Below are 15623 nucleotides of genomic sequence, written 5' to 3'. Positions count from 1 at the left end.
AGGCAAGGTAGCCCAGGAAGGATGGCTAGATGTCCCCGATTCTCTTGCCAGGTATTGTCTCACCCAGTCTCTCTAGACAATAGACATTGGCCTTGACCCCTCGGTCATCCCACACTGGTCCTGTGCCCAACACTGTGCCAACCTCACCCTGACATCTGCACCCCTGCCCACTAGTCAGTGTGAGTAGTCTCCGCAGACTGAGGGAATGTGCCCTCCACTTCTCAGACCACCCGCATCATCTAGGAACAAAACTTACTCTGGGGCTGGCAGCTGAGTCCTCAAAGGCTGTGCCCAGAGGAAGGTAAATGTTCCTTTCTGCCCGTGGGAGGAAGAATTTTAGTAAATCTTTCACGAATCAGATGTCTTGGTCTCAGTTTGACCCATAGGGAGGCTGAGCGGAGTGGACATTGAAGGTAGATGAATGAATGAATTCCTCTTTGCTGCTGAGAAGTCGTAGATACCAGGGGTGAGTGGGCCCTCTTGAACCCCCTGCAAAGTCTCACAGCAACCTTGTTAAGCCCCTGCATCCTCAGGATCCCTGCTGGGGTCAAGAGGGAGGGGACCTAGCAAGTGAAGTCAGGCTTCTCAGTCACCCAACCCAACAGGCCATCAGGAGCCAGGCCAGCTTCGAGCGCCAGCAAAGATACTTTCACCCAGTCTAGTCTGTTACATGTCTAGTTGCTTGCAACTTGGGAATGCAACTGAAAGAGCTTGGCATTGGCTTAGGCTTACACCCCACACTTCACCTACACACACGTGCACATACACACACACACACACACACACACACACACAGAGAGAGAGAGAGAGAGAGAGAGAGAGCGCATTGTTTGTACAGTGGCACGCGCAGTTCTCTGACTTCTTGTCCCAGCACTGGAGAATGCCACTAAACCAAATTAATTCTTCCATCCACTGCGGCTGGGCGGGTTTTGTAAACAGTAGACTTAAACTCCAGGTGTGTGTGCAGGCAGCCAAGCCGAGGACACATGGAACAGCTGCTGCAAGGGACAAGGAGTGAAATGATGGCAGAGACCAACAGAGATGACCAAATTGCTGGAGTCAGACCAACCTGTGCTGTTCCTTCTGGCTCACACCGGCCCTGGCACAGCAGGCGCCGCATGGGGGTAGAGCCTGGCAGGAAGCCTACCTGGAATTCACCGGAAACTTTAGGTGCCAATTACAGTGAGCATCAAACCCAGGAATGCCCCCATGTGTGCCAGGCCCTCTACAGGGCAAACTCACCCACTCAAACGTTCTCCCTGGAATCTGCCCTGCACCCTGGGGTCACCCTCGGGCTCCTGACACATGTTCTGTGCTCTTGGTGAGAGGCGAGTGATCGGGCCTTCAGCTGCAGAGAACAGAACCCACCTGTGGTGGTCCAGTCACGGAGTTGCAGGACAGCCCACCAGGTCCACTAGAGGACATCACAGGGTGAAGACTGCACCACACCCACCAAGGCTTCCCATTGGTGACAAACATCTGGACTCTAGTCTCAGGGTGCCATCCTAGGAAGTAAACCCTAGTGGCTAAGCCATGGGTCAGACTTCCCTTGTCCCACCCCCACTGTGCATCATGAGGAAATTGAGAGCATTTACCAAGATTAGGGGAAAAGTGCTGGGATCCAAACAAGCAAACATCTCATAGGCGACAGGACTTCCTCCTCAGACCATTACCCATCCCCACAGGCTCTAGCCAACAAAGTCGCCACATCCTCTGCTCTCACCCAATGGCAAGTCCTGCCCCATTCACTGAAGCCCTTCCCTAATACTGCAGGCTCCACCTTCACCACATCCCAGCACCCTAGCTGTCAGCCCAGCCACCAGTCTCTGACCTCAACCCACCCCATCCCGCCAACCAAACACCCAAATGAGGGTGTCTGCTGCCCAAAGAGTGACATCCCCCCTCTCCCCGTGACCCTGTTGGACGCTAGCCTAACCCTGTTCTGCTGCTTTTCTTGGGAGATGCTGTGCTGGATGGAGGCCTCCTCCCCGATCTGCTTTAGAATCCCTAACCTTCCTGCCCTGCTCAGCTCTCTGCTTCCAACACTGTCCCCAGACAGCCCTTCTACCCTCTGCCTGGTGGCCCCTCAGGCTCTTTCCTTGGATTCTGCCTTCACCTTCCTTCCCTTGTTTAAGCCCCACCCCATCCCAAATCCAATAGTGTTACCCTTGCACCAAGCACAGTGCCTGGCACCTGGTAAGTGATGAGCTAAAAGAATGAGAAAATGAGGGGCCTTCAACCTTCCCGTTAATTGTTACAGGAAGGTGTGAAGAGCTCCAGCACACAGCAAGGTCTTGGGTATTCACAAGGCCTAACAGTTACAACAGCCTCAACTTTCCCTGCGGCATCACCATTCAGGGGCTGGAACGTGTGTGTGTGTGTGTGTGTGTGTGTGTGTGTGTGTGTGTGCGCGTGCGCGCGGATGAGTGTGTATGTCTGCATGTATGCATAGCATGTGCATGCACATGCCTTTAAGTGCATGAGCATGCTTGTGTATGTGCATGTCTGCATGTGTGCCTGTATATCTAAGTAGACTCTCATGAGGTATATACATGTATAGGTGTACATGGATGCATTGTGGGGGTCTGTGTGTGCATGAGTATAGGTGCAGGAGTATGCATATATGTGGTATGTACATGTATGGTGCGGGAGAATTGTCTGTATTCTGTCAATCATGTTTTAAATAAATGCTGATTGGCCAGGCAGGAGGTGTAGGTGGGAAAACCAGACAGGAAGTGGAAATGATGCAAGGAGAGCAGGAAAATTCTGGGGAGGAGGAAGTTGATTCCTCCCACTCCTGCCCAGATCACCGAAGCAGCAGGATGTGAGCTGCCCCACTGAAAAAGGTACTGAGCCACATGGCTAAAATAGATCAAAAAAATGGGTTAATCAAGATATGAGAGTTAGCCAGTAAGAAGCCTGACCTAATGGGCCAATCAGCATTATAACTTATAGAAATTTCTTGTGTGGTTGATTTTCTTTGGGGCCTGCCGGTTGTGGGGTACCAGGCGGGGACAGAAAACACAAACAAACAGGCCCCATTCATGTTACACATGTATGTGTCTATATATGTAAGAGCATGTGTTGCATGTGTGTGTGTGATGCTACATGTGTATCGTACATGCATATACTTGTCTATTTGTATGAGTGTACATGTACATGTCTATATGTGTAAGAATATTGGAGGGGTGGAGAGATGGCTCAGAGGTTAAGAGCACTGACTGCTCTTCCAGAGGTCCTGAGTTCAATTCCCAGCAACCACATGGTGGCTCACGGCCATCTGTAATGAGACCTGGTGCCCTCTTCTGGCCAGCAAGCATACTGTATACATAATAAACAAATAAATCTTTTAAAAAAAGAATATGTGTGTGCAGATGACTGCATGTGTGGGGGGTATGTGTACATGTCTATGTGTATGGGTGTGGTACATAATACATATGTGGTGCGTGTACTTATGTACATATCTATATGTGACCATGCCTATGTATATGTATACATGACTGTATGTATGTGTACTTATACATGTCCCCATATACATGAGTGTGAGGAGGTAGCGGTGTCTGCATGTGTGAGGTATGTGTGCACAAATGTGGGCTCTTTAGGCAGCAGAGCAATGGCCTCATTAGACCCTGGGCCCCATGAGTCACCTCCCCACAGGTAATTAATTCAGGGAGCCCCCAAGTGGGAAGATAGGATCTCGCCAGATCAGTCAGTGATTGCATCTCCAGGTGGCTGCAGGGGAGGAAGCTGGACAGGTTCCGAGTGTGACTCCTGGGTTTTCGAGTGTGCAACAGCGAGGTGACGCCAGTGGTGTGGTTGCTAATGAGGCAGCTGGTGACTGGTCTCAACCTGCATCTTGGCCCGTAAAAGATGAAAGCAGAGAAGCTGTGGGGAATTGCACCCCATGTCTGGCTTCCCCATGTGCTGCATTTGAGGCCAGGCCTGCGTGCTCATCTGGGAAGAGACTCATGCACCCCAATTTCAGGGCCCCCTGCAGGACCTGAGACAGCTGTGGGCTGGTAAAGGCGAAGCTGGTAGGCAGACTATACTCCTGAGGGACTGCTCTGTGTCATACAGCCCACGTGACACATTCGGGGTCTCTGCCAGGTCTACCTGACCCAAGATCCCAAGTGTTTAGCCAGCTCCCCAGCTACTCCAGGAGTCTTAAGGATGAGGAATGCTGGCCTCAGGATAACTGTGGCAAGCAAGGGTCAGTACTTATTTATCTATATTTACCATTGACATTTATGCAGTGGCTTCCTGGGGACCTAGTACACATGGAACTGAGTGCCTGTAACCCTGGTAGAAACACGCAGCTTCTGCATGCTAACAGTGCACAGAATCAAACAGAGAGGCAACATGAACAAATGTCCCTCTGGACCTGAGCACAGGCCAGCTATCCACTGCCCGTGGATTGGAAAGCACACTTTTGAAATTCGTTAGCATTGTCAAAGAAAGCTGTAAGTGTGACAGAAGACAGAAGGTAAGAACCCAAGCAGCACAAGAGTCATCTATGCTTGGTGGGTTGAGGAGCCACCTGCCAGCCTGCAGGGAAAGTAGCAGTTGAGCTGAGTCTCCCCAAGCCTGGCTGGCAGGAGCTAGAGTCTACCCCACAGATGTGGACGTCCTGAACAGGACCTCTGCTTGACCTCAGACCCAGACAGGATGAGCTCCAGGGCCAGAGCGGGAAGAACCAGCAAGCCCTGTGCTGCCTGCAGTCCAAGAGCCAGACAGCCTGGGAGTTAGTAAGATCAGGAAACATCCCAAATGATAGTAGTGCCTTCAGACACCTAGCAGAAATGATTAATACTTGTTTTTACTATTTTCACTATTATCATTATTATTATTATTACTATGACTACTACTACTGTTTTTAGAGACAGAATTTCATTTTGTAGCCCAGGCTGGCCTTAACCTCAATCCTCCTGCCTCAGCTTCCCAAGAACTGGGATTATAGGCACAAACTACCGCACATGACTGGAAGCAATTTTTAAAATCCTATTGGGGGGCAATAACCTCATCTAAAGGCCATTTTGATCTATTTATTTGTTTGTTTGTATATTTGTTTGTTTATTGATTTTTGAGACAGGGTTTCTCTGTGTAGCCTTGGCTGTCCTGGAACACACTTTGTAGACCAGGTTGGCTTTGAACTCACAGATATTCACCTGCCTCTGCCTCCCAAACACTGGGATTAAAGGTGTGCACTACCATTGCCTGGCTGCTTCTTTATTTTTGTTTTTATTGTTTGTTTGTTTCGAGACATGGTTTCTTTGTATAGCCCTATTTGTCCTGGGACTTTCTCTGTAGATCAAGCTAGTCTCAAACTCACATAGATCCACCTGCCTCTGCCTCCTGAGTGTTGGAATTAAAATCATGTGCCACCGTCAACTTTTCAGAGAAAATATTCAGCATTCGAAGGCCACCAAGAACACAGGGGCACAAAGTCCCATGAACAGAAGGTGAGCTGGCACAGGAAGCAGAATCTCTAAGCCATGGCTATGGATTGTCTAGCCAGCAGTGCAAAAATCTAGGGAAGCCTGCCATCTGGAGCAGGATTTTAGAAGCTGTGATGTGTGAAATTTACACACTTCAAACAAAAAAATGACGCAATTAAAATCATGTATTGGCTGGGTCGTGGTGGCGCATGCCTTTAATCCCAGCACTTGGGAGACAGAGGCAGGTGGATCTCTGTGAGTTCGAGGCCAGCCTGGTCTACGAGAGCTAGTATCAGGACAGGCTCCAAAGCTACAGAGAAACCCTGTCTTGAAAAAATAAGATAAAATAAAAAATCACAGCAATGCCAGTTGCTCTGTGCTGCTGACACAAAGTCACAAACTCAGAGACATGAGATCATGCACTCCTCTACATCAGTGTTTCTCAACCTTTCTGATGCTATGACCCTTTAATACAGCCAGACTTTCATGTTGGAATGACTCCCCAACCATAAAATTATTTTCGTTGCTACATCATAACTGTAATTTTTCTATTGTTATGAATTGTAACGTAAATATCTAATATGCAATCCCTCAAAGGAGTCTCGACCCACAGGTTGAGAATTCTACAGCCTCCAGGTCAGATGCCCAGCACAGGCCTCACTGCTTTGATCTAGGTCTTAAGAAAGAACCAACCATTCCCAGGTCCCACGTGCTCTTGCGCTCCTTGGCTTGCCCAAAGGTGAGCCTCCCCATTCCCATCCCAATCCCAACCACATCTACAGAGTGCTTTTTGCCAGACCATGTAACCAGATATCAGAGTCTATCCAGATCAGGATGTGGACATCTTTGGGAACCTCCGTTCTACCTGCTCTAGAACCACCGTGGATGGATGGATTTAACAGACCTAAGTCAAACCAATAAGCAGAAGCAATGCCACGGAGGAAAAGATGAGACCTGAACAGTTATGTCCAGGAAGGCTCAAGGGTGACAAAGGAACGGAAATTACAGAAAGAGGGATAAACCCAGAGGACACGGACAGTGAGAGAGTCCTGGGGGGGGGGGGGGGACAAAGAAGCAGGGAGCATACTAGAGGCCCCGTGTCCTGGGTCTCTGCTCAAACTGCTCAGAAGTATCAATACACAGGTTCAACACCAGCAGAGACAAGCTGGGTAAATCAACAAACAGAAACACACAGGCAAGCAGGACAGGGGAGCCGCAGAACTTCAGTGGAGGAAGATATGGGTGTCACCCTTGGGAGTGGAAGGGGCCCAGGGGCCCAGTACAGCCACAAGTTCAGCTCTTTGGTCACAGCAAAAGATCTGCCAACCCAGTGCCCACTGCACATGCGCTCAGGTGCCCTTCAGGGGTTAACACAAAAGACACCCTGAGTCCTGCACCAGAAGGCCCCGCATACCTCACAGCTGTCCTAGGTGGGCCACTTGTCACTGGCTGAATCCACTCCGTGGGCAGAGAGACAGAAGGACAAGAGTGGCCGTGTACTTGAGGAGGGGCTGGTTCTGGAGCAGATTTTGGGCTCAGGTGAGAGCAGCAAGTGGATCCTGGAGAGGCCTCAAACATACAAGGGAATGAACCATCAAGTATTTGAAGAGGATACAACCAGCACAAAGGTCCCGGGGCATGAAATCCTCTGAGGAGGGTGCTGAGAAACTCAGAAGACCCTTCAATCAAAGTTAAAATTACGCTGACGTTTTAAAATGTACTGGAGAAGTGAAGGAGGGGGTTATGCCTACTCAGGCTCAGGAATGTGAGAAGGTTCTTGAAGACCAATGATGAGAACACCGATACTAGATCTTTTCCTCGTTCTATTATTTCTGTATGTGCTGTTTGCATGTTATATATGTGTCTTAGTTCGGGTTCCTATTGCTTGAGGAGACACCATGACCACAGCAACTCTTATAAAGGAAAACATTTAATTGGGGGCGGCTTACAGTTTTAGAGGTTTAGCCCATTATTATCAGAGCGGGACATGGCAGTGTACAGGCAGACATGGTGCTGGAGAAGGAACTGAGGGCTCTACATTTTGATCCACAGGCAGCAGAAGCAACTGTAGCACCAGGCATAGCTTGAGCATAGGAGACCGCAAAGCCTGCCACTACCCCCGCCCCTCCCCGCAGTGACACACCTACTCCAACAAGGCCACACCTACTCCAACAAGGACACACCTACTCCAACAAGGACACACCTACTCCAACAAGGCCACACCTACTCCAACAAGGCCACACCTCCTAACAGTGTTACTCCCTATGGGGACCATTTTCTTTCAAACCACCACATTGTGTGTGGCGCCAAGTGTATGTACGCCCATCCACCCTTACACAGAAGCTAGCAGAGGCCCGTCAGGGGTCCTGCTCTATCAATCACGCTTCATTGCACTCCCTTGAGTCAGAGACTCTTCCTGAACTCAGAGCAAGGCTGGCTGATGGCCAGCAAACCCCAGCAATCCCCTTCCCCACACAGTGCTGCTGTTACAGGCATGCACAGACACAGCACACTTTTCACATGGGTACTGAGGATTTGAACTCAGGTCCTCATGCTTATGAAGAAAGCTCATGGTACGATCTACCCAGTCCCTAATCTTGATTCTTCCAAAATGATCACAACCTGATATTTGCACTAAGGTTTGAATAATTTTATTTTATTTTTTCATAGTGGCCATGGATATGTTCCAGGTGGAAGCCAACAGGGATGGGGAGGGAGCAGTGAGACTCAGTGGAACATGGGGACATTGTGCTCAGGAGCTGACCCATAAGCAGCATGGGGACCCCCGATCTGATGGTGTGTCCAGACTAACAACAAAAGGAATTAGAGATCTATCCACAGCAACAGCTGAGCCCACTGGTCTTGAACAGGATGAGGGTGCAGAGAGCCTGTGGTTGCAGGTGCCCTGGTGAAAGCCATGAGGAAGATGAAGCCCAAGGGAGAGATGACCAAACAGATTCCCAAGGGTGCTTCACACCTAAGAGGCAGCGGGGGCAGGGCTGGTGAGGGGACTGGACACAACCAGAAACAAACATCCCACAAAGCAGCAGCAACCCATCCCTGGCAGGTCAAACACCACCAAACACCACCTGCAGGTAGCTGACAGAAACACCACAGCCTTGGATAGCCCACAGGTGTGATGGCTCCAGCCTTCAGGGTTGACAGAAGAGTCAGCTGGTCACAGAGACGAATCTGCAGGGCTCTGCTCTCTGGTTTGCAGCTTCAAGTGTGCTGACAACGGCTCCAGCCCCCAAGGACAGCTGGCTGTCGTTGGCTGACAGGGTAACCTCTCATATCATGGGCACTGAAGCGGACCACGCAAGTCCCTGAGGATGACCCTGTCCCCTGGTGTGCCGTACAGGGACCCCATAGTTCCCCTGGGGGACGTTCACCTGGTAGTCAAACATGTGTAGGCTGGTAGATCACAGGTGATTCATGCGGCTAATTTATTTATGACAATCAGGCTAAATTTAGGTTAATTACTTTTTAATCATTGTCTCGAGGGTACATGAAAATACTTGAAGCTAGCCCATGAACATGGAGCTGCTGGGTAAGCAAAACACTATCTGATAGACCAGCTGCCAACCCTGCTGGGAGAGGCTTGGGGAGGGCGGTTCAGGGGCTGGAGGCTGTGAGCTTACACATCAGGAGGGCTCAGCTGTCCTAACTCCATGGTCTTCAAGCTGAGGGCCACCTCATTGTATGGACTGCTACCCTGTGTTGGTCACCCAGGCTGGCCCAAGGTAGTTCCTTCTCGATTTCCCCACCTACCCTGTTGTTTCCCCCAGAACAGTACAATGAACTTTCCAGAAGATGAAATTGGAACTCTGGGTGACAGGGCCCTCCTCAGGCCTACTCTTCGGATCCCTTCCTACTTCCAAAAGTCTCTGCTCCCTACCACTGAAGCCCACCTGCTCCTCTGCTAAGATACAGAGTTTTCTGATGCGGGGCGGTGGTGGCGCATGCCTTTAATCCCAGCACTAGGAAGGCAGAGGCAGGCGGATCTGTAAGTTCAAAGCCAGCTCTGATCTACAAGAGCTAGTTCCAGGACAGGCTCCAAAGCTACAGAGAAATCCTGTCTCAAAAAAACAAAAAATATATAAATAAAATAAAATAACAACAAAGAACTGCTCAATTTGAGCCAAGGACGGGGAAACCAGCAGAGATAAGAAAGAGTCAATCCCAAAACAACCCTGATGTTAGATTTGTCAAAGACCCTGATGCAGAAAATGCATATAAGTGAAGAAAGGGAAATACAAGATTAAAAAGAAACATGGGAACTAGAGGCAGCTTTGAGCTCGGGACGTGGCTCAGTGACATTGTTTATTTAGTGTGCACAAGGCCCCAGATTCAACCCCCACCACTGTAAAAAGAAACGAAAACGTTGTGAAAACGTCAGATCACAACCACGGGAATCCCAGCCACATTCCGACACCACCTGCAGTCCGTGGTTCATTAGAAGCTCTCTCCTTACAAACTGATCGATAAAAACTAACATATCTGCTGGGTGGTGGGAGCACATGCCTTTAATCTCAGCACTTGGGAGGCAGAGATGAGTTCGAGGCCAGCCTGGTCTACAGAGTGAGCTCCAGGGCAACACAGAAAAACCCTGTCTCAAATTAAAAAAAAAAATCAAAAAACAAAACAAGAAGAAAAGAAAAGAAAAGAAAAGAAAAGAAAAACTAATATATCTTAAGGGGAGGGGAAGAAAAATAATTATGCCTGGGGACAGTTATCTGTTCTGACTCACACGCAGCTAGCTGGTGTCCTTGACAGACGGGCAATAAGAAGAACAGACAGAAGTTAAGACTTCACACCCAAACCTCAGCAGGCCCCTGATAAATACAAGGACACCACGTGTGTCACAGTCAAACTGCAGAGAACCAAGCAGAGAAAATCCTAAAAGCAAACAGAGCTACACAGCTCTGTGCAAAGAGACAGAAACCAGAAGCCAGGGTAAGATGCCAGAATCTCTAAAAGAAAAAGACAACTATCCATATATAACATTATGGACCATGAGTGTGAACATGTGGAATACATGTGCAACCATATGGTCAGGGGGAGGTGTGAGCATTTGCAGGTCCATGAGCGTGCATGTGTGTTTGGGCTGGCATGTGGACGTGCAATTGTGCGAAGTCCGTCACTGTGTAGATTGTGACCACTTGCAAGTGTGGAAACCCAGCTGGCCTGGAAAAGCGATGGGGAGGGAGCCACGTCACATAGGCTCCTGGGCCCTCTAGGCCTCACTGTCCCCAAAGCACTTGAGTTTCACGCAAAGCCCAGCTCTGGCTCTCCAGGAGCAATACAGCAGGTGACCCTGAGCGAGCACAGATGAGGCCAGCCAGCAGCACACGCATGCCCCCATGTCAACAGACACGTGGGGTAGGATGGCCTTGGGGTTAGGATAGTTGAGAAACATACAGAACTGGGGCTGGATTAGGGACAAGAACTCAAAGAAAGGTTCAGGCACTGGCCAAAGTGACTTCAGACTTCTGACTGGAATTCCATCCTCCAGCCCTGCCCCCAGCCCACTGCACTATCAGTCTTAACCAGGCCTCCACAGCCAACAGCCGACAGCCACGCTCAGTAGTCAAGGACCAGTTTCAGGTTCCCTTCCGAAGCTTCTCAGATTTTGGCAAAAGTCCACTTGCACGGACCGTCACAGAGCAGCCACACAGTGGGCAAGGGCTGGGGAGGAATGCCTACAGCTCAAGAGGCAGAGGCTCTAGCCATCATTGTGACTCACTGGGGACCTAGCTCCAAGGCCCAGGGAGGGCAGGCACCCCAACCAGGCCCTGGAGGCTCTGTAGGCATGCTCAAGAGTGACATTCTTAGGCCCTGTCTGTCTTGGCCCAAACCCCATTGTTTACCGTGGTTGGGGTCGTGCCACACCCACATCCCAGCAGCCCCTAGCTACAGGCTCCCACAGTGGACTCCGCATATGCTATGGGGGAGGGGCAAGAGAAGGGGGCATTTAACAGAGCACCTGTCGGCCCTGTTCAGTCACATCTCTGCCTTTTTACGTTTGCGGACCAGGTCCTGGGGCCCCAGGCTGAGAGTGATGAGAACTCCATTGCTTCCTCCAGATCCCACCTCCACAGTGGAATGGGTACATGCAGCGGGGTCCACGGCATAGCCCAGGCATATGAGGAGGATGGGGACATGAGACAAAGCAAGCTGCCCAAAACAGGTTCTCATCCTGGGACAGTCGACCAACATCCCCACAGCACAGGTTCACATAAGCAGTGCTGTCTCACGCATGTGCTCACGTGCCACACTTGGGAGTCAGTGTTCAGAAGACCCACACTGATGCTTAGTGAGGAGAGCCCAGGCTGGGTGGAGGGCCCACCGGTGGGGCATCTGGGATCAGGTAGCAGCCTCGTTGCTGCCAGCTGCTCTACCAGCTGGGAACCAGTCCAAGAGGGAGAACCCATGAGGAGCCCGAGTCGGCTCCGCTGTCAGGGCTGCTGTTGTTTCATGTGGTTCCAACTCGCGAGTGTGATCCAGGATTTCAAAGGTTCACCAGCAAAGGAGGGCCCTGCATGTCTGCCTCCACCCAAGCCAGCTCCAGTGTCAGGTCCTCTGCCAGAAAGCTAAAGGCACATACATACAACACACGCAACGAGAAGAGCTGCCGTTACACTTTCTCCACCAGCCCTCAGCAACAGAGCGGTTCTGGAGCCGCAGAGAATGCCATCCTACCCCCAAGCACAGCTGGGTTGTGCCCATTGTGGGTTATTCGGGTTATTCCAGAGGTTCCATTGGCCCCACCTCTGAGGGGCTTTTGGACAGGCCTGAGGGGGATACACAGGAACTTCGCTGCTGACTGCTGCCAAGCCTCAGGCGGCCTGGGGACAGAATGCCATGAGATCCCCTTACGCCCTTGGAGACATGAACAGGCCCACTGCCACCCAGGGTGTTCGGAGAATAAGACAATGGAAAGCTTAGGAACAGAATGGGTCCAGAAAGTCCTGAGCCAGGAGATGGTCCTTGATGAGAGGAGGTGGGCATGCAGAGCAAGAACAGCTGCTTTAGCCAGGAAAGCCAGCTGCTAGCCCCTTCCCAGCCGGCCAGGCAGTGAGTGGTCACTGAGTACTGGGTGGCGCAGCCTTCACCCCGTTTTCAGACTGGAAAACAAAGGCCCAGAAAGGCTGCCATCCAGCAGCTGGAGTCTGAGCCAGGTCAAGCGCCAGAGCCACCCCAACCATCTCGTACTGGGCCAGCAGCATGGGACTTGATGTCTTAGCCACAGATACTGAAAAGCAGGGAAGGGCTGGAGAGATGGCTCAGTGGTTAAGAGCATTGCCTGCTCTTCCAAAGGTCCTGAGTTCAATTTCCGGCAACCACATGGTGGCTCACAACCATCTGTAATGAGGTGCCTTCTTCTGACCTGCAGAATATTGTATACATAATAAATAAATAAATATTTTTTTTAAAAAAGAAAGAAAAGCAGGGAAATTCCAACAGGAGGCACCACCTTGGCCTCTGCCCAAGGGATGCAGATCGTATGGTGTACTGCCGGTCCTTCTGTCTTCCCTGAGGCCCTCCTCATGAGCATAAGCAGGTTCCACATGCGCCCACTCAAGCAAGGCTTTGTAGGGCTGTCTGGAAGTGCCCAAATCTGTGGTATCCACAAAACAGGGCCCCTGGCCCCAAACTGTTGTCCTCAGGCAGCACATCAGTGGGGCTGGCAGCTTCAGGCACGTCCCCTCTACACTCTGCCTTGCCTGAACCCAATGCAAGTCGAGCAGTGGCAGCGAGAGTCACTCAATAACATGTCTATACCAACCTTTGCTTGGAGTGTGCCAACCCGTCAGGCATGTCAACACTCAGAAACAGCAGGCCATCACACCACCCATCTGGTTGCAGCCATCATCCTACCGTCTACAAAAGTGTTCCCTTTGTAGGCACCCTGACCTCGGGTGCTGATGTCCCTCTACTCCCCACTGTCGTGGAGCCTGGGGAGGGAGCTACACAGACTGGAGCCTGAGCAGAGACGAGGACTGTACCCTCACCACCACTCAGGATACGCCCCTCCATACCTATCTACTGCCGTCACCATTCACGCTGCAGACGCTCCTCATCAAAGGAGCCTGTGTGAGCTAAGGATGCAGCTGGGTGCCCGCAGCAGAGCCACCATGGTGCTGCCCTCCAGGATCCTCCAGCAATCTTCACCTGACTCAGTTTCAGGACAGAGACGCCACGGCAGAACTGACTCAGTGATCACTGCCACACCGATCCACCGCAGGTCACCAGGCACTAGGAATCCACATTGCTGGCTTTTTAGCCTCACTTCCCTGGGTATGTTCAATTCAGTCAGAGGAAACAATAGCAGAAGAGAGCCCCTGTGCACATCCAAGCTCCTCCGAGGAAACAAGCCACAAGTCTTGGTAAAGCACACTTGTGATCCCAGCAATCAGGAGACTGAAGGAGGAGGATTGCTGAGAGTTCAAGGCTAGCCAGGGGTAAACGGGAAGACCATGTCTGAGAAAGCAAAATAACTTTTCTTTTTCTGTTTTTCGATACAGGGTTTTTCTGTGTAGTCCTGGCTGTACTGGAACTAGCTCTGTAGCTCAGGCTGGCCTCAAACTCAAGAGAACCTCCTGTCTCTTCCTCCCAAATGCTGGGATTAAGGGCATGAACCACCATCACTGGCCAGCAAAAGCAACATAACGTTCAAGAGCCACTACCACCCACAAGCTGTTGCCCCCAGAATTCACAGGTGGGAATCCTGATGGCCCACAAAAGAAGGCATCATGGCCACCCAGCCACCAGATGAGGAAACAGCAATGGCGCGGAAGAGGCAAACGGGCCCCTTCCTTCCTGGTGACAGAGCTATCTGGGAAGACGGCCTGGCAGGAAGAGGAAGGTTCCAGCATCAATCATTAGGCCCTGTACATGGTACTCTTCCCAAGCTGCTATCAGGGAGCTGGCAGCCTCAGACTCACAGGTACAGGGGGGAGGTAGCAGAGGCTAGACACTGGCCCCTGTCACAGACACAGGCGGCCAGCCTTTGCCAACAACAGCCAGCCATCTAACGTGCTAAGGCTGGGGGTCGGGAACCTAGGAGGGACAGCGTGGGCTGTGCTGTGTGGGGAACAGTGGCGGCTCATACAATGTGGACGTTAGCACGTATACATCCCCTGCGCAGCAGCCCAAATGTCAAGCACATGGGAAATGAGCAAATGAGAGGGGACACATTTCCTTGGTGCTCAACGCAGGGCCTGGGGGCTGTAGCTTCTCTCATATGGGGTGAGCTTGCAGCGTTTTCTTCCTCTTAACATATGCTGCCCCCTCCTGACACCACCAGATAGCTGGCATAGGCCAACACCAGGGGCAAGGGCTCTGGTGGGTGGATGAGTGAAAACTGCCTAGGTGCCTGCTTCTGGAAGGAGGCTCACAGTACGTGAACCTTTGATCAGTGTGAACCCTGCCCAGGGTCAGGCACAGCTCACAAGTGCCTCTGGCCCCACACTACCCAGCCAGAGCCACACCTACACCACTCCATCTGACGGGTTGCCATCCTGCCAGCACGAAGGGCTGACCTTCTAAGAGTCCAGGCCACCAGACTACCTCATCCCAGCCATGTTAATTTATGTGCCCCACCCCACCCTATCGGACAAGATTTCCACAACTGTACCTTCTCAGCTTTTATAGGCGGCCTCTGATGCATAGATGTAGGCATCAATAGCCCAGCTATGCCCTGATAGTAGGCTGTGCCTGTGACAGGTTGAACCAAGTCATCAATGAGCACTCACATATCCAGACATCACTCTGGGAGAAGACATGGCTGCTGTTGGTGGCCCTGCTTGGGAAGCCGAGTAGGAATAACTGAAACCACTGGGAGTTGTGGGGTTGTGCAGGGAAGCAGGGGAGAAGGGACTAGGGACCCCAACCACCCAGGGAAGGAATGGCTTAATCAGTGGCTGGGATCTACCTCCCCAGGTAGAAAGGCTGCAAGCCTCTACCCACAGCAGCATTCTCCCAGGAACAGAGCGAAGGGAAACTAAGGCTGACCCTTGGAATGGTCTACCAGAGGACTAAGGTTAGTTAAATAACTTGATTTTTTGAGGCAGTCCAACAGCGACTATACCTTTGCAGCACTGCTTCAAGAGTAAGCTAATGCCAGGCATAGTGATGAATGCCTTTAATCCCAGTGTTTAAGAGGCAGAGGCAGGCAGATCTAGT

Source organism: Myodes glareolus, chromosome 18 (genome assembly GCF_982192425.1).
Source record: "Myodes glareolus chromosome 18, mMyoGla1.1, whole genome shotgun sequence".
NCBI classification, from domain to species: Eukaryota; Metazoa; Chordata; class Mammalia; order Rodentia; family Cricetidae; genus Myodes; species Myodes glareolus.
The sequence above is the reverse complement of the archived record's forward strand: the minus strand, read 5'-3'. Positions refer to the sequence as shown.